We start from the raw sequence: 20,631 nt of genomic DNA on the forward strand, positions 1-20,631 counted from the left end.
CTGAAATCCTGAAACTGGATTGAGGTCATCTCTGATAGCTAAAACCCCCAGGCACCTGGCAGAAACACATGGAAATACACTCTGGAGAAAGAGAGTATCTTAGGTTTCAAATTACTGCTACAAACAATTCTACACATATAATCTCCAATGCATAATAAAAAATAACTAGGCACTCTACCAAATAAGACCACATGAACAAAAATCAGTAGAGAGAAAAGACAGAATGAAAATGCTCTCAGACAGAAGGTGGAAGATGCAGGAAGGAATCATAAATAACGGCAATGGCGGACATTTAAGTAAGTATTATCAGCATGACCCAATAGATAAAAGTGATTATAGAGTTAAAAATAAATCTAGAATTGAACACATGAAAACCAATATATAAATAGAAGGTTAAATGGAGATAAAGCATGTTAAGGTTCCTATTACAATGTCTGGAAAAAGGAAAGTGCAAATTAGCCTTATCTTTATTCTTCTAGTCTACTTATCTTGTCCAAAATTTTTATTTTAGCACTTCTTTTTATTATGGTATAATTTATATACAGAATTATATATATGGTATAATTTATATACAGAATTATATAATTTATATACAATATAATTTATTGCCATTTTCCTGTTCAATTTCCACACATTTTGACAAATTTAGTCTTGTAACTACCACCAGAATCAAAATTAGAACAGTTCCATCAGCCCATAATGGAAGTAGCACTGCTTGTTTATCCACTCTCCAATTAACATACATTTGCATTGTTTTCCAGTTTGGGACAATTACAAATAAAGCCACTATAAATATCTGCATACAGGTTCACATGTAAGTTTTCACTTCACATGGGTAAATATCTAGGAATCGGATTGCTCAGGTAACATTAGATTTTAATAAGGATGCTTGTAAAATAGAAGGTCTTTATTTGGTATGATAATAAGAAAACGAAAAGTACCTGAAATCATCCTGCTTCCCACACACCTCCTTGTGGTCTCAGTGAGGTTCTCCTTACTCATTCTTCTTTTGTTTACTCTAATAAAATCATCAAAAAAGATGGTATCATGTTTGCCTTTTGTATTTGTATTTTTGTCAAGTCATCATATGAGGAAGAAGGAAATAAGAGATAGAATTTCTAATAAAAATTATGGCAAACTGCGAAATATATTGAACCTTTTAATTTTGTGGAAATGTAGATATTACCGTCCCCTGACAATTCAATGACTTAGAATTGGTCTAAAATAAAATAAATAATTGGATGCTGAGAGAACGTAAATGCTGTATTTTCACTGAACGATTAAACCCAGTATGAGGAGAGTTGTTTATGAATTCCTATTCCTATAAAATGCATATGGTTGTTGACTAGTCAATAGGAGTGGTGTATTGAAAAAAGTAGAACAGAGATAGCCAGAGAAATATTTAAACTGTTAAATATAAACTTTTTTGATATGGAATAATTTATAGTGAATTTTTTTCAAGAGAGTGAAATGAAGAAAAGTTCACAGCATTTGGCAAACAACCCTTTCTTTGAACTAAATCTTTTTAAAGCTGTTGTTACACTTCAGACATGTTCTCTAAAACACCAGAAAGAAAGGTTCTACATTATAAGGCAGATAAGTGTCTACTAAAAAATCACTTTAATGTTGTTTTATGTTAAAGCATCACTGAAAAGTAACAAAACAAAGGTTGAGATAATCAGGACTGATGTTTTTATTATGGTTCTTGCTGACACCTGCTGGTTCAATCTTATCTTCCTCCTTAATAATATACACCCATGTATATTTTGCATCTTAGATGCAAAAGCTTGTAGCACGTGAAAAAGAATCCTTAGATCAAGGGACCAACGACCCAAAAATTAAATGAGCACATGTCAGGTAACTAATCACTTCCCATATCCACTGAGTTACTGAAATCAGTGTTGTGGCTTTACTATAACTCACTTCCCAATGAATTTAATTAATACAAATTGTCTGTGACCTAATATTTTGATTCTGCCTTATTATTTAATTCTGATACTAAAGTTACGTTTTTAACCTTCAACTGCAAAAGCCAGTAGGTCATGCTATTAGAACTCAAAAATGCCAAAAAGTGGATGTCTTTAAAAGTATTATTTAGGATAAGTTTCTGATTTGTTGTTAGCAAATTCAAAATTCTATTCTTGTAAATAAGATGATAATACATGTCCCTTACTAAGTCCTCAAATTTTTACTCTCTTCCCTCCCTCCTTCTTTCCCCTAAACCCATTATAAAATATTATTTTAGAGGATTGTGATAATAGCTACTACTTCATTCCAACCTTTATTACCGATCACATCAGACATCATGCAAAAGACCTTAACGCATGAACAACTTGAGATGAAAGAATTCCTTCAGGATTATAAAATAGTGATAGAATTGCAAGGAAAAAGATTTTAAAACATTGGATTTCATAATGCTAAAAATGCTTGATTCTGTAATTGAATCACCCTCTGAATAAATATATCAAACCTGAAAGAATAAAGTTCCTTCTTCCTAGAAACTTCGGTGTTTCATATTCCTAACATTAAAAAAATTTTTTTAATGTCTCTTAAGGAAAAGAAATGCTCCAGTCAGCCGTCTTTTTACTTATCTTTTTACTTGCTCTTACTCTTTCCCTAGTTCAGCAAACCTAGTAAGAAACAGGCTTCGCGTACCACCATTCAGTAGGGGAAAGGATTAACTCAGATCCAAGACCAAGGATACACAAGAGAAAGTCAAAAAGTGGGCAGTGTAGGCTGTGAGTAAACACATTTCCTTCATTTCTTAATCATGCATTAATATGTTTCTTCCACAGCAAATAGTTGTTTAAACCAAAGTAAGAGGTATTTTCTAATACCTCATTCTGAACAAAATTAATCTTGAGTGCAGCCTATGAATCAGTAGTTTGCGACCCTGGTTGGCTACCAGGTCACCTGCGGAGTTGTTCCTGTTGTTGTTGTTTAGCTGCTTGGGCTCCCCGCCCAGATTCCTGCCCCCTGATTCTGACTGAACAGGTCTGGAGTAGGACCGGCACCTCTCCATTAAAGAATAAATACATACCGTTTCTTCTAGGTTATCCATTTTATTGGCGTATAGTTGCTGGGATATATCTGGAGAAAACCATAATTCGAAAAGACACATGCACCCCTATGTTCATAGCAGCACTATCTGCAACAGCCAAGATAAGGAAGCAACCTAAATGTCCATCGACAGAGGAATAAATAAAGAAGATGTGGTGTATACACATACACACACACACACACACAAATGGAATATTACTCAGCCATAAAAAAAAGAACAAAATAACGCCATTTGCAGCAACATGGATGGATCTAGAGATTGTCATACTGAGTGAAGTAAGTCAGACAGAGAAAGAAATATCATATGATATCCCTTATATGTGGAATCTAAAAACAGGGTACCAAAGGATAAATACATAAAAAGGTACACAGATGATGATGGTGCACTCGGTTTGCACACTACACAGCATTGGAACTCAATAAGGAAGTGGGCCAGTCTATTTCCCACTTCGCCCTTGCGTCCAGGAGCACCACTGCAGCTGTGGTGACGAGCGCTCTGGCCACCAAATCGGCCGCTTGTGCTGGGCCCACTAACAGCGCTGCTTCAGAGGCAGGCAAAGAAGACGAAAGCAGCAGATCACACTCAACATCTTTCTGAGTCTAAGTTGGACCCCAAAAGAAAGAAGCAGTGGGGTTTTTATTCCAGGACACTGACTGGTGACCTGGAGGAAGGAGTGGGGGAGGGGCAACCGCAGCAGGAGCTCCAGACTCTCTCTGATGGATTTCTGTTGTTAACATGTTATTATTATATGTTATTTTAAAAAAAAGGGAAATTAGAAAGAACACAAACATCTCTCAGCACACACGGAAGTCTCTTCTGAATATCTCCCCCCCTCCTGGTTTAAAACAAATTATCCATTAGTTTCAAATCCATATATAATCTGATTTACTCCCTAAATTACCATGTTTGGAAGTTATTTCAGACAATATATTTAAATGAAATACCTGAGTTTGATTTTTATTTATTTTTGGCCATGTTGGGTCTTCATTGCTGCACGCGGGCTTTCTCTAGTTGTGGTGAGCAGGGGCTACTCTTCATTGCGGGCTTCTCACTGCGGTGACTTCTCTTGTTGTGGCGCACGGGCTCTAGGCACGTGGGCCTCAGCAGTTGTGGCTCACGGGCTCTAGAGCGCAGGCTCAGTAGTTGTGGCTTTCGGGCTTAGTTGCTCCGCGGCATGTGGGATCCTCCTGGACCAGGGCTCGAACCCGTGTCTCCTTTATTGGCAGGCGGATTCCCAACTATTGCACCACCAGGGAAGCCCTCTGAGTTTGATTTTTAAGATAACAAATATATAGATCTAAGCTATTGAACTTGAAGAACCATCAAGCATCTTACTATCCGCCAGTTCAGACACATGCCAAGTAAGGTCTCAGCACAGCAACAAGTAAGTGTTAAGACACGCTCTCACCTTCAGAGCTCTCTACTGTATCATCAAGGCACAAACACCGCCACTTTCCTGAAAAGGATCTTTGAAAAAGAAAGGATCTATAAGAGAAAACAGGAAGGAAGAAAAGGAAGGAAGGAGGGAAACCAAAGGCAGCCCAATGAGTCAACCTCGGGCACTGTCCAGGCTGCGGATGAAACGAACGCCACTTCTTCTGAGCTCTCGTCACCAGCAGCCCTGTTTTGGGCATGGGGGCAGTGGGGGGGGGGGTTGTCATTTTTCCATTATTTCTGCCGCAGGACCGTCCCGATGAGGACGTGCTCTCAGAAGCGCGATGGTCCTCACTTCTCCCCCACAGTGTCCATTCACTGAACAGGGCTTTCAGCCTCCAAAGGCCGTTAAGAGTGGCCAAGTCAACACCGAATCATCCTTTCCTTTGGCAGAGATGGAAGGTCCCCACAGAGAGAGATTCTTGCTCCCCCCGGAGAGGAAAGGAACCGAGTTCTGACGTGTGTGTAACACGCTGCTTCTCAAACTCTTCCAGGAGCCGGAGGAGGGGCCCAGCCCCGGGACCTGGGGGAACTGGCCTCGAGTCACATCAGGGAGAAATTCACCCCAAGTCAATTGTTTCTGTTAAAAGATGAGAAGTTTTTGTTCTCCTCTTCATTATACAAAACATTTTCCCCCAAAATAATCCACAAGTGTAACTGATGCTCCAGAAAGGCGGTTTCAGGGACCAGGCTTGAGAGGCGCGGCCCTGGGCAAACGTGAACTGTAATCACCTGACGCGCCAGACAGAGCTCGGGCGTTTCAGCATCCATGCGGGTGCGAGGCGTCATCTATTTCAACCCCCTTCAATTTTACACAGTAATTACAATCACTGAGATTCTAAACAGACTTGGGAAATTAATGGTGGGGAGAGAAATGGGTATAAATGCCATGTGAGAATTCATGAAAACGTCATATTAAATATATTATTTTATTCTAAAAGCATTTGTAATTCAAATGTGTTGATTCTAGCTTAAAAACAGAAGTGGCAGGAAGATTTTTTCCCAAAAACTTTTTGTTTCTATTTTTTCCCTAAATCCTCCTCCTCCCTGACATGTGAGCTACATTAGATAAGAGGGAGATCGGGGAGGCCGTGGCTCCCCGTGGCCCCCCGAGCCACCCGGACTCCCGGCGAGACCGTCCTGGAGACGTGGCACCGGGACGGGGAGGAGAGCGGGGGCTCCGGCTGCCTGTGAGGCTGTGCACACAGTACTCCACAGGTGCGAGAGTCATCTGGTTCCAGCCCCAAAATAAAACCTTCTCAAGCACTGAGTGTCCACGCTGGACTTCAGCACCTTTCCCCGTGGTTGGCAGGGGATGCCACGTGACAAGGGCGCCCAGCCAGCCCTCCGTGTGAACAAAGGCTGGGCCACATTTGTTCATATTCCTGACAACGCCTACAACGGCACTAAAACTTGAACACGATGACTGATGCCTGCGAACACCCAGCCCCTAAGCCAGTGTAACAAATGTGCAGCTCCAGTGCTGCCGCGGCCACATCTGAGTTATTTCTGTTCTGGAAAGAGACGTGGGTAAAGTACCTCTGACTTTTTACGTTCAGCCAAAAAGAGTCAGCAGACTAGATGCCCTCAGAGGAACGACTGTAATCACGCGTCCTCAGACGTGACATTTTAGCTCGGCGCTAAATCTAAACTACAGTGCTCCCTGTGATGGCCACACAGGTCATTAAAAGCCCTGCTGAACAAGAGGCTCCCCAATTCTGATGACTCTGAACCAGTCTGTGTCTCACACCAGTTTCAGTATCTGCTGCAACCTGAAACGTGACCTTCAAGTGTTCCCTGTTGTGGCCCCTGAGAGGGAAGGCGCACCTCCCAGCCCTGCTGCTTCCTCAAGGTTTGCACGTCCCTGGGACAGAAACCCCACCCACCTCTGTCACCTGCCTTCTCCCAGCAGATGATCAACAGGGTGAGGTTCCAGAGAGAGGAGAGATGGGAGCAGAAAAAGCTATTCTAAAAATCAAGGAAGAACAGCAGGCAAGAAGAGACAGAAGAGCCTTTTTTTTAAGCGGTGGCCAATTCCTTAGCATATTAATGATGGATTCTATAGAAGTATTCAGTCACTGAAGTTTGACAATCTAAAGCAGGGATCAGCCAACTCATTCGGCAAAGGGTCACAGAGAAAACATTTCCAGCTTCACAGGCCATACAGTGTCTGCTGCAACCACCCGACCCTAATGGCAAAGCCGCCGTGGACCACGTACAGAGGAAGAGAAGGAGCGGTGTTCGCATATAACTTTATTCAGAACGATGGGTCACGGCCAAATTTGGCCACAGGCCATAGTTTGCCCACCCTTGATCTGAAGCAATGTTTGTCACATTTTGGCCCAGTGAAAATCTGGGACCCAGGAGATATTTCATTGGCCCTTTTGATCTGAAACCATCTCTGCTAAACTTGGAGCCTGCCATTCCCACTGCGTACTGCACTACATACTCTGGGTTTATCAAATGAATGAAATGAATCAAAGAGATAAAATAGGATACAGGCCTATGAAATTTAAGCTAAAGTAAGACTGAACTATTTTGTGGCTATCCTAACGACACTATAAATCAGATACACCCTACGGGGTTAATTCTGGGGGGACTCACTAATTTACACTTCTGTTGTTCCCTCCTCACCACAATGAATGCAAATACAACCCTCTCTCACTAAAAAGCCCACAAATTAATAAAATTATAAACAATAAAACATAGCCTGTGCATCACAGACCGCAAGAATCACTATCAAAAATTCTATGGATCGCAACAACTCAACATGAACAAGTACAAAATTGAGGGAAGGCAGCCAGTAAGTCTAGCATCACAAATAATCCAAAAAACCAAAGAGAAAGCAGTTGCTGACAGCTTAAGAAGCAAAACAAGAGATTTTGGCAGAATCGAGGTGCTGGGGTGACAAAGCTGGAGTTCAGAGAGTGCCACGGGGCAGAGGTCTAGGTGAGCATCCGAGGCAGCAGGCAAGACCCCGGACAGACCAACCTCCACGGATCAAGGTGAAAGGTGGCTGCCTTCCAGAAGAAAACCGAATCCTCTCTGGAGAAGGTGACACCATTCAGGGCCTCTATGAGTTTTCATAACGCGGTATCTGCTGTGCAATAAAAATCACCAGGCTGGCCAAGAAACCAGACATACAACCTTAAAAAAAAAGGGGTGGGGAGTGGATAACAGAAACAGGCCCAAAAGTGAACCAGATTTTAGAATCATCAGAAACAAACCTTAAAATAATGATTAATATGCTCTGTAAATTAGTTGAAAATACAGAGAATTTCACCAGAAAACTGGTATCTATAAAAAGAAGCAATGCACTGCCCATGAAGTGATAAAAGTCCTAATTTAATGCTGACTCTAATAGGTCAGAGATGCATTGAAATCTCCCCTGCATTCTCCAATAGAGCACTGAAAGAGTGTATAATTAGCAAGGTAATGGGGCAGGGGTGAAACAGCAACAACAACAATGGAATGATTGACAAAGCAGGCAAGAAAGAAGGCAAAAGAGCAACAAAGACCAGCTGGAAGAGTAGAAAATAAATAATAAAATGATAGGCTTAAATCCAAATATTTCAGTAATGGCATTAAATGTAAATGAATGAACTATTAGCTCCGATTATAAGACAAAACTGATCAGACCAGATACTCAAAATTCTAAATTGTTTGTAAGATATGTCATATACAGTAGGACACAAAAAGATTTATTAGAAGAATGAAAAAGAAATACTACTTGACAATGGCCAAAAGAAAGCTGGTGTAACTCTATTTAGATTAGACAAAGTAGCTTTTAAAGACAAAAAGCATTATTAAAAGGAGGAATATCTTATAAAAATGAAAGGTACAATTCAACAAGGCACAACAATCCTATATTTGAATAACATAGCCTGAATCTATTAAGCAAAAAATTGATAAAACTAGAAGGAAAAAAAACCCCACACAATTCTACAATCAAGAGTTGGAGGTTTTAAAACACCTCTCTCGGCAGCAAACAGAACTAGCAGAGGAAAAAAGAAAAAAGCAGTACGTAAAGAAGAGTTAAACTGCACAATTAACTAATTAATATCAATGGTATGAAATGCATGCACTGGAAAGAAGAGAGTCTAAAGCCTCCAGGTCACCCTCCAGGTCAGGTGTTGGTCCCTCGAGCTGCGGGAGTGATGGCTGCTGAGGGCTCACACCTGAGCTCCTCTCGAGGCAGCTGCATCTACAGACAGTCATACAAAGGTCCAGACCCCTCCATCAACCTGGGACCATCCCGAAGGGCCAGTCTAGCCCTGGAACGTTCCCATGGGATTGGCTGAAGCCTCTGCTGCAACCACACTGCAATTCAGTACCTCCACTGCCCATCCTGCTTCCTCCCAGGTGTTGTTCCCAAAAGCATTATACAGAAAACAAAAGGCCACGCATGCAGGTCTCAGAGTCTGTTTTCTGAAGAATCTGGCCAATGGCAGTTGCCAGTAGGAGTGGTCCAGCAAGCAGACTCAAAGACGGGATTCTGCGCCTGGATCACAGGCGACAGGTGAAGCACAGGCAGCCCCTCGCATGAGTAATGGTGCGATTGTTAAAACTTTCACAAGTCACGCAGGGGGACGCGATACCAGCTGAAGGAAATTTACTGGCAGGTGGAGTAATCCCACCTGATGAGAGGCGGATGGGAAGTAGTGGCTGTAAGAACTATGGAATCAGCTGTTGCTGGGGTCATCAGCGAATGGTAGGGGATGAAAACTGAGAGTGATTTGAGGTCACATGAAAAGTAAGAAGGCTCCTTTCATCGTCTGCAGTCAGCAGAAAGGGCCAAAGATTGGGCCCAAGACTAACTGTCGGGGTAGCAGATCATCAGTTCTGCTGAGACTGCTATTCCGAGGTCAGGATCCGGACTGGGAAGAACTGGGGCTCTGAGATGTGACATAGGGGCGTTTGTGGAAATAAATATGTGGAAATATTTGTGGAAACTGCAAGTATTAGTACATTACTGCAAATGTACGCACAACTATTCTTGGAAGTACAGAGGTTTTTAAACTAAATGGAAATAGGGATGGTGGTGGTATTGCTGTGCCAGGAAGGCTTCCCACTGACCTACAAGCATTTTGCCTTTCCCTCTTCACACTCTTCTCCACTGACTATCTCTATCAATAGCAAATACCGAAATGACTACTTCAGGTCCAGCTTCTCCTCTAAGCATCTCCACTGCAAGCTTGCTATCCAAAAGTGAGCTCAATGACTTCCCCACGAACTGATTCCAACTATTTTCACTTCAACCCTTAAACACTACCATCCACTTCGTCCCTACAGTGGAAACCATGGAGTGATCCTTCATTCAGCCCTGTCTGCCCCACATCCAATAAAGTTCCAAGTCATATCAATAACTTAAAAAGAGCAGGAATAAATGAAATAGAAAATAAAGACAGTAATACTCCACAAAACCAAAAGCTGGTTCTTTACAAAAAAAAAAAAAAAAAATTAATAAAAATAGACAAACCTATGGCAAGATTGATCGAGAAAAAAGGAAAGTGAAAAGAAAGATAATAAAAACATAAGAATAACTACAAATCCAGAAGAATAAGAAATGTCAGGGGGAAAGAATGCAAAAATAATAATTTTTGTCAGTAAATCTAAAACCTTAGATGAAATGGACAAATTCCTGAAAAAATATGTATTTGTTATGTCTATGAAACCAATTCTGAATTATGAAAGAAAAAGGAGCCAAAAATAGCCAAGAAATTTTTGAGAAACACCACCAAGGCAAAGGGCTCTTCCCAAACAGAGATCAAGACTTACTGAAAGTGTAACTGAAGCAGGAAAAAACAAAGACCAGCAGAGCAGAACTACAGCCCAGAAACAGAACTACTCACGTATGAAAACTTTATATGTGACGGAACAGGCACTACATGTGTACATACATAAGTAGGGGACCACCACCTTCCACTACACACAGTGGGCTAGAGACCTAAATGTGAAAAGTAAAACTTTAAAACTTTTGAGGAAAATAGACAAGTGTCTTCATGACATCAAAGTAGAAGGAAATATACTTCAGGATAAAAGATATAACTATGAAACACTGATAAGCTCAATGATGTTCGTTCATCAAGGGAGACAACTGAAAAAGTGCAGAAAATTCATAGACCAGGAAAAAAATATTCGTAATACATACAACCAACACAGACCTAATATCTAGGATTTGTGAAGAGCTCAATAAGCAAGACAATCCAATTTTTTAATTGGCAAAGACATGAACAAGTAATTTTCAGAAGAGCATTTGAAAAAATATTCAATCTCAGCATTTTAAGATCAGAGATAGGCAAATTAAACTAACAATAGGGTACTATTTCATACCCATCGGAGAGGCTAAAAACTTTAAATTCTGGCAAAATAAAACCAAGATATGGAGCAACTAGAACGCTCATATACTGTAGGTGGGAATATTTGGAGGACAATGTCCCTAGGACCTCCCAATTCCCCTCCTATGTGCCCAAAAGACACACACAAGAATGCTCAGGGCATGTTGGAAAGAGCATTTCACTTCTGCCGAAAGACCCCCTTCCCAGGGGAATGACAGCCTAGGACCCCTTCCATGTGCTAGTTTCCCAGTTTGAGGGTTCCTAATCCACTGAGTTAAAATAGAAGCGATCTCTGTTACTACTTGTTTTTAAACACACTTTTTACAAACATAAAAATGATAAATACTATATAAAATTTATGACTACCCCTTTACTGCTTAATAGAAAACATAGCAAAAACCTTTCACTGATTTAGAAAAGTCAATATTCTAACAAATCTCACTTGTTGGAAATAAAATAGTCATTCTCTTCTTGGGCCAATCTCCTAATAAATGGTGGAAATAAAGAACAAAACAAAACATTTCTAGAAAAAAATACTAAATTTCTAAATGTATAATTATACTGATAATTATTCATTTAGAAAAACCATATTTTAATTCTAGCATTCCATAAAATAGCAAACTCAATAAATATACATTTTGTTAAAGCTTAAGTCATTTAAAAAGCATTAAAGAAAAATAATGGTATAAAAACACCACCACTCTGACAGTTTGAGTTGGTTTGCCTGTCTTGGGAGAAAATACCAGAATACTCTGACTTAGGAAGATGGAGGTATGTTGAAACTTAGAGGAGTCTCAAGAGTCTGTCTATTGCAACTGACTGAGACATGACAGTATGCTCCCAGACGACAACGCTGAAACGGACCCAATTCCTAAGTTTCACAGTGGATTTGGACGGCAACTCTGACAGTACTGGGGGTGGGTGAGAGGGATCGCTGGATATTTTTTACGCATCTTCAGGAAAAGGAAACTTAATGCTAAGGTAATATTTTCATCAGAACATTTTCTTCTGTCTCACTTGATTCAAGTACAGTACAAGCACTTCTGGAAACAGTATGACTAAGAGCATAGGAAAGAATTATCCGTGGTGTTTGGGATGGTTCACTTTATGTGTCAAGTTGACTGGGTCATGGGGTGCCCAGATATTTGGTTAAACATGATTTCTGAGCTTCTGTGAGTGTGTTTCCAGATGAAACAGGCATTCGAATCAGAGGACTGAGTTAAGCAGCCTGCCCTCCCCACATGGGGGAGGCAGCATCCAATCCATCAAGGGCCTGAATACGACAAAAAGGCGGAGAAAGGGGGAACTCTCTCTCTGGACGACTGCTGAGCTGGAATGGTGGTTTTCTCCTGCCCTGGCCTGGGACTCACACGACTGGCACTCCTAGTCCTCAGGCCTTCGTACTTGCATGACAACTTACACCACCACTTCTCCTGGTTTGGGGGCCCTTGGACTTGGACTAGAACTACAGCACCAGCTTTCCTGGGTCTCCAGCTTGCAGATGGCAGATCTGGGGACACCCCAGCCTCTGGAATCGCGTGAGCAGATTCCTTACCACAAATCTCTTTACACATGTGTATCTGATGTGTGTATGTATGTATACAGCTGGATACACGGCTAGTTGCACAGGTTAAGGTAACCACATGTACAGAGAGAGGTGTGTGTGTGTGTGTGTGTGTGTGTTTGTATGTGTATCCTCTTGGGTCTGTTTCTCTGGAGAACCCTGTCTAATACAGTGTTGTATTCTTAAATTAACATATTAGTTTATACAGCAATACAAATCAAATAATTTATGTAAACACAAAATAATGATACTCTTCCCCTCATTTTTTTTTTTTTAATCAGTGGAAACTAAAGTGAAGTTTAACTTTTAAATCAGTTAATATACAAATTCCTCATTCATTCTAACAACTTCTTAAAATTGACTAAATGCTGTTTAACCGAGTAGTTACCTTTTCGAATTTTTTAGTGTATCATCTGAGCTTAGTAGCTATTCTGAGCATAATACTAAAAAGAATGCAGCCCCTGAAGGAATGAATAAAATAATTTTAAGTTGTTGGTCCCAAAAGAACAAATATTTTGAAATATTCTGAAACACAAAATCTGCCTTCATCTTAAAAGCCTTTAACATTAATCTGAAAGTTTAAAGAGATCTGTGAGTCATGAGATGTTTGCTCCCAGACTGAAATTCTATATAAAAATTGCTCCCTGGAAAGAATTTTCAACCAGAGGTTATAAACACCAAAAGCAGTATTAACAATGGAAAGTCCAACCTAACATCAGCCTGACAGCTATGATACCCTACTCAGCAGCGTCCTACGACTGACTGCTCACTCCACTCAGAGTTAGGAGGAATCCTTAGTCCTTTTAACTTGAAAGATGCAAGTATCTGCTTCTCTCAATTGTGCTTTAAATATAACTAATCAAAGTATAAGATATTGGTTCATACACTCAGGGATTAAGTACACCGTAATTAACCAAAAACAGCAAAATCTTCCAATGTCTATTTCAAATGACAGCCCTGGGCTCCGGAGCTACGACCCGGAGTGCAATGCAGGCACGGCAGCCGTGCAGGCCTCTCTCCTCCTCCTTGGGCCCCGTGGGCAGGAGCACCCACGCGGCCGTGCTGGTGCTCCCGCTGGTGGCTGCGCTCTCAGGAGCCGCTGGGCTCTAACCACGCCTCACTGTCCACTTGCAGCCCCCTCAGAGTTGGGGCAGGCCAAGCTTCTTGCTCGCTTTGTCGTCTACTCTAGTCTTAGCACCGATGCCTTTCGGGCCTGCATGACAGCCAGCAAATAACAATACTAGAAACAGGATAAAACAACAACCACCTGTTCCTCACACAGTAGCTTGGCATTTCACACCTTTAAAGGAAACTGTAAAGGTAAGAGGGAGTTCAACAAATCAGAATATTAACTTCGATGGATTTAATGTTCTATTTCACCAAACACACACCCAATATGCCTTGACATCTGAGTTCATTACTAAACAGAAAACTAAGAAGATAATATTTCAATAGCGATGGAAATAATTTCAAATACATCCTTTCACATATAAAAATAATTTCTATTAATCAGTTTACTGTTCTAAACATACTGACCATAAGTTTAAATAAAATGACCATTAGAAAGGTGATCCGGTGACATAAATCTTCTAGCTCATTAAAGAATCGCAGCATAAATTCTTTCCTCCCCGCAATGCAGAACTCCTTTGGGATAAGGTCATCTTCTAGGGCCAAGATTCTGCATACATGTTTTAACAAAGAAAATGATTTATAGATTTTCATTTTCACGTTCAATATTTCAGTATGCACCCAACGGTATGGCCTCAGGAAATTGAAACAGAAATGACAAGTTATCTGGAAGACGACCAGCAACCAATCACCAATCAAACTGAACGAGTCCTTTCTTTTCACAAAACCCAGCTTTATATATTTATACATAATTTTTTATGCCAATATTGTTTCTATTGAAACAAGTAACAAGACTACCTTTCTCCCCCCTCTGGACCCTTTCATCCCTTGTTATTCCCTCACCAATTTGTAGTTAAACCTTAAGCATGTATCATACAACGTGCAGAAAAACAACCACAATTCAGACTACCTGAAGAAGATATCTGTTTCCTTAGCAAATTCCACAATTTACAGCTTTCTGAGGCTGGTTCCGTGGGTGACACTTCACAGTTACCACAAATGCACTGGTCTCAATTCTTAAGATTACAGGAAAAGCCATACACATACGTTAACTTAGACTTCAGTGTGCACTGCTCACACGTACGTTCTGTACTCAGTTCAACACTCTCATTAGTGTGAGAAAAATTCAGAATAATTGTTTTTAATGTTTAAATCAGTTTGGACATAACTAAGGAAAAGAACATTTTAAAAACAAAGAAAAAAATCTCTTTGAGATATGCTCCTGTTGTATCTATACTATCAAACCTATTCCCACAACTCAGCAGCTATCAAAAGGTCACTATGCAAAGCAGTAAACAATAACAAAAATAGTTTCCAAATCCATGAGACCCTAGAGCCACAGTGTTCCAAGAAAGGAAACACGGAAATCAGACACAATGTTGAACTTTTGAGGAGAACCTGATCAGTAAGGCAAGGCACAATCACATGTGCTACAAACCCAAGATTAGTTGTTAGGAAGACAATTTAGCCGACAACTGAGCACATGGGATGCATAGACAGCTGCACAGTTAGGGTAGAAATAAAAAACAAGTGCAGCTGATTGGGAGGAAGGCCCTGGTCAATTTATTTTCAGGTTCGTTTAAACCACAAGGCGAAGCAAGTCAGTATGATTATAAATCTAATCTAACATAATATGACTTTTTCAACTTTTGGCAGTTCACACATCACACCGACTTTTTCTTCTATTATTTTCAGATTGACTAGACGTGTGTTTCACCCAGTTCCGTTGACACTGATCCTCACTGACACTGATTAAGTATTTCTGAGTACCTTTATATCTCCGTCGTCACCACATTAACACTGCTTATTAAGGGCCTATTATATGCAGGTGCTACACTAGGCACTGGGCGTATATCCTGCACAGAAGGGACACGGACGCTGCCCTCAGGGAGCCTGCAATCTAGTTAGAAAGGCTCACTGTGATGGCTAGTTTGACAGGTGAAAAAGGCAAGGTGATAAAGGAGCATATACCAGAGTTTGGGGGAAATGGGGGAGGGGGCTGTCAAGGAACTCTTCCCACGGAGGCCTCAAGGATAAGCGGGAGTTCATTTAGTGAGGGAGTGAAAGAAGGGGAAGCAAGGGGACAGAGGAGGAATTTCAGGCAGTGCCCCTCCACATGGGAGGTGTTCTGTCTGGGTTCTGTCTGTCCCTCATACTCATTACATACAGAAAGGCTCCACTTCATGGATGGTCAGAGGTGCTTGCAACCTTCAATATGTCAAGACACCACATTTCTTACACTTCTACTGTTTTTATATCAGATCACATAATTCAAGAAATGAGATCCTTCCGCCTGCCAATGCAGGAGACACGGGTTCGAGCCCTGGTCTGGGAAGATCCCACATGCTGCGGAGCATCTAAGCCCGTGCGCCACAACTACTGAGCCCGCGTGCCTAGAGCCCGTGCTCTGCAACAAGAGAAGCCACCACAATGAGAAGCCCACGCACCACAACGAAGAGTAGCCCCCGCTCGCCACAACTAGAGAAAGCCCGCGCAGCAACGAAGACCCAATGCAGCCAAGATAAATTAATTAATAAAAAAAAAAAAAAAGAAATGAGATTCTTAGTTCTATAAGTCAGAACAAGACTTTAATAGATCCATCAAGAAAGCTTTACCAAGGAACATTCTGAATTGGGAGAATTCATTTCCTCCCTCCCAGAGGAGTATGAAGTGAAAATTTTACATCTTAAGTAGTTTCACAAAGCTGAACCATACATAAAATGAGGCAATCACCGATAACACTTGTTTAAAACAAAATATCCGTCAGAAAACCTGGCTTATCTCAACTGATGGACACAGTTCCCATTCATGACAGAACTAAGTTCAAATACAGAATCACTAAGCAAAAAGCTTCTCTCTGCCTGCTAAGTAAAAGAAACGCCTCAGAGAGGAGAAGTGGGCACCCCCATTAACACACCCCGGTCTTCACAGGCGTGCTTGTTTGTATTTTGAAAATAGAACAGTGAAGACATCGTTTTTAATACGGATTTTCCTAGTACCTTTCAAAAGCGTATTGTCACTGGACTTTCCCAAAACCACCAGTAACGTTCTATTTTGGCTTAGAATATTTTGTCATTACATTAGTGGAGATAAGGATAATCTTGTTATTACTGTTGACATCGTGTTCTGTTGTGTGTGTATGTGTTCTAAAATTGGTAAAACTTCTGTCAACACAAACCCAAATTTCATTTAAGAATCCTTAAGTCAACCATTAGTCACAAATCTTCTAAATTTTTGAATGATCTAGAAAAATAATGAAACAGTTTTATGAATATATAAGCAGTTTGACTATTTAAAACTGAAATTATTATATATATGAATTTTCCAATAAAGCCATGTAAAAACTGTCTCTCAGTCAAATAGGCTGACGGGAAATAAGTCAAGCCTATCAACTGAAGAAATAAAGTTCAGAACTCTACAGTGCTTATTCATCCACTCCTTCAAAAAGGGCACTTAAAGTCATAGATTATTATAAAGAACTCCAATGCCTAAGTAAGTGAAATACTATGCACATTTATTTATATTGTATTTACCATTTGTGAAAACTGCCCAGTGAATAAAGTCAAAACCTTGCTTTCTGTTAGAGCACCTAGTATACTGTGAGTAATCAGTGAGTACTAAGCACCAATAACATGGATACATTTCCTAAGAACTAAAATCTGGCATGTGCATATCTCATTATTAAATCACTTGAAAGTTATTGTTAATTAAGCATCAAACTGTTAAATGGTCCAGGTACCACCAATACACACAATGTCCAAGGAAGTCCAGAGGAGGTTCCTACACTCCCAGATTTCTGCCTGTGATGTCCTTTAGAAAAATATGAAACAGAGAAAAGGAAAATGTTTCTATTTATGTTCTCTTCACATGATTTTTGAACCACTCTAGGGTGCTCAGTGTCATTAAACCATTAAAAAATGCTTACTGGAGTCACACGCTATGTGTCCCCCAATGCTTAGAACACAATGGGCACAAAGCAGACATTCAAGTATTTGCCAAATGAATGAAAAAATAAAGCCTACCTAATCCTGCTTTGTTTTGGTGAACTTAAAAAGCAGTGGTTAAAACTAACTCTAAATGCTAATTTAGAGTAAAATAAGAAAAGCAGCAGGGGTTTGTTCCATCGATTAACTACCACCAAGTGTCCAGGACTACAAATGTGTATTTACCGTAAGTCAGAAGCATTTCAGAGTCTAATGCTGAGAAGGCCAGCCAGCATCACAATAGTCAGTTGCATTCATCATCCTAGAATACCTTCACTCTATCATCGTTCTGCTTAAAAATTTCTAATTGTTCTCCACCATTTTTAGAATAAAGTCCAGATTCCTTAGCCTGGAATTGCAGGCCCCTATTAATTCAACAGAAGTGTACTGACTTCCTGCTCTGAAGCAGGCAGGTACTAAGGATAAAAAGATGAACAACAAAGGGAGCCTTCCCTTGAAGAGCTCACATCCCAGTGAAGAGGTCTCAGAAGCAACTGCCAGAGATGCAGCCGACGGAAAGTCAAGGGAAGGCTCAAGTTTCAGGCTACTCAACGCAGCCTCGGAAGACTGGCTGGTTCTCAGAAGAAGAGTTAGAGCTGGTTTTCCATTTTACGAATACCACTTTGGCAGCCATAGAGAGAATGAATCAGAGCCTCATGTCCCACTCTTTTTGCCAAACTGGCCCATTTCTGACCTTTAGAAACCCTAATTTCGCCTACCGCAACAGCTTCCAGTCACAGCCCAGCACACACCCCTCGGCTCCCCTGGGGCCTTCGGGGGAGTCCACCCAAACCCCAGGAGAGCCCCTGTCTGCTGACGTCCCTGCAGTAGCCTGGCACTATGGTGTGCTCTCCAGGCACTAAGGGCCTCCCTCATATTGTCAATGGCACCATCGGTCAGGGTTATAAAATCCTTGGTGACAAAGGCTGTGGCAGATTCCTCTGAATCTCCCATCATATCCAGCACAGTTCTTCTTCCACAATACGCCTTCACAAGGTACAGTGCATAACTGCTGCTTATCAGCTGGATTCTATTTTATCAAAACAATAATGTGTGTTTAAGTCCCTAAGTAGATAGCATGGAACAAAGAACAGAGGTTTTAAAAGTAACAGTTTCTCAAATTTAAAAACAGAAGTAGTATTTCCAAAAAATAACCCTAAAATCCCTGCATGTTTTTTTCATATTATTTAACTACTTGTAATACATACAGAAATCAAAACCGCAGGCCTGGCAGCAAGAATACCAACCAGAAAACCAAGTCATAATCCATGATCAGAATCTTAGGCTGTAATAAGAAAGCAGGCAAACACAAGCCCATCTCTCTCTCTTACACACACACACACACACACACACACACACTTATTCACAACTGTTGCCTCTCCAGGTCAAAGCCTAAGAGATTAAAACAAGCCTGTCCACTTGGAAACAGAGGCCAAATAGATCTACTTATTATTTAATATTTAAACAAAAGAGAAAAATCAAGAATGGCAAAACCATTGTCAATGTATGTCCAAGAACACCTTCCTAACTGAAAGTTGGCAATCAAATTATGCACATCTCTATATATCTCCTGGGATTTACAGTTTTGCCATCAAAAATGTCCATTACAGTCAACTACATAGAAGTTGACTAATCTGATGTCCTGATACAGACTTCTCCCTGTTGCCTACCTTTTGATTATTTCACTCTTTACTTCCATCAAACAGAGGTAAACCTGAAGAACATCTACCTATATTTTGTTTAATATGTCAAAGATATTAACATAAAACCCAGTGTCCTAACAAACGTAGTTATTTCATTAATTGTCAAAGTTTAATGAGGTCTTTACTTCAATTAAAGCGCTGTCCCTTTCACGTGTCATTTTTAAGAAACTGATTTGCTTTACAACATTTTGTTAAACGTTAACAAAATATATTTTAAATACAACTTGTGGATTAGTCCACCATCTAGGTGAAATTTCTCAAATAATCATTTCTTCTGTTATAGCACTGAATGAAACGTAAGAGTCCTACAACCCTACAAGTTTAGAACTTCATTGTTTCTGTTTACTTCTTCAGTGATGTTATCAAGGAGATTCTCACAAACATAAATAATAACAGTGGAAGAAAAGCATTTGAATATGATATGGAGAATACAACTTAACCCACTTGCACCAAGCACGGTCTTTGTAATGTCTCACTTAACGCTCTCAGCCTCAGTTACCTAAAATATCAAATACAACTGGAGGACATGACTTACAAAGTCCCTTCCAGTCTCAAACATCCGCCAAATTCTAATTTCCTCTGAAATAAACAAACAAGTCACGTTGCATAAATTGGAGCAGTTCCCTCTGAGCCAGGGACCCTGGGCTGCTGCAGGTCAGTCCCCGCCCCCGAGCAGAGCCTCCCTAGGATGCCTGAGCCATTCCTAAGATCCCTTCATGAAAGTCTTCACGGAATAAAACACTACTGAGAAACAGTCAGTGGCCAATTAATCTGAAATCTAAAATACCAAGAAGTGAAAGTTTTGATTTGCTTAGAATGACATTTCAAGTACACAGTTGACCTCACAAAAAAAAACTAAGTTAATGCTACTGGGTTTGTTACTGTTTCTGAACTATTTAAAGATGATGTGATGCTCTAAGATTCCAATTTATAATTATTTACCTCCTCAAGGTACAAGGGAACTATCATGTGTTTAAAGTTAATTGGAAAAACCATATAAAATAAATGACATTCTCAGTTTCATAACTTATCCCCTTTTAACCCTTCCCATATAGATATTTCTCTTACATTCAAAAAATCAATCATTTTGTGAACGCATATTAGAGCATCATTTCATGAAGTACTTTATACAGTTTGTCCTATTATAAATCAACATTGAAAAATGTGTGAGCTATAAGCCCATTACTAGCTCACACATTTGTAAATGACTATATGAATGTAATTTATTTAATAAGCCTGAGAATTTGTTGTCTCAAAGAAAAAATCGTATGTCCTCTTACAGAAAATACTCCCTGTGGCTTCTTACTGTGAATCTGTAAATCAATAAGCAAACGGCACACACCATTGGACTATCTTCCTAAAAGATTATTATGATTATCAAATATTATTACAAAGTCATAATTATCAGCAAAAAATGCTG

The 20,631-nt window shown here is 40.2% G+C and overlaps 1 protein-coding gene across 2 annotated transcripts in view; it reads right to left on the reverse strand.

Moving 5' to 3' along the window:
* The window catches only part of NEK7 (NIMA related kinase 7), a 145,621-nt gene that overhangs the window by 103,922 nt on the left and 21,068 nt on the right, over positions 1 to 20,631 (reverse strand). The window contains exon 1 of one of the 2 annotated variants that reach the window (XM_061185267.1): positions 942 to 1,018. The exons of the other annotated variant lie outside the window; for it this stretch is intronic. The gene's annotated coding sequence lies outside the window, so the exon portion shown is untranslated. Of the gene's footprint in view, positions 1 to 941; positions 1,019 to 20,631 lie in introns of those variants that run through there. 2 annotated transcript variants of the gene reach the window in all.

The sequence above is a fragment of the Eubalaena glacialis genome, chromosome 3 (assembly GCF_028564815.1).
Source record: "Eubalaena glacialis isolate mEubGla1 chromosome 3, mEubGla1.1.hap2.+ XY, whole genome shotgun sequence".
In the NCBI taxonomy this organism is placed as follows: domain Eukaryota; kingdom Metazoa; phylum Chordata; class Mammalia; order Artiodactyla; family Balaenidae; genus Eubalaena; species Eubalaena glacialis.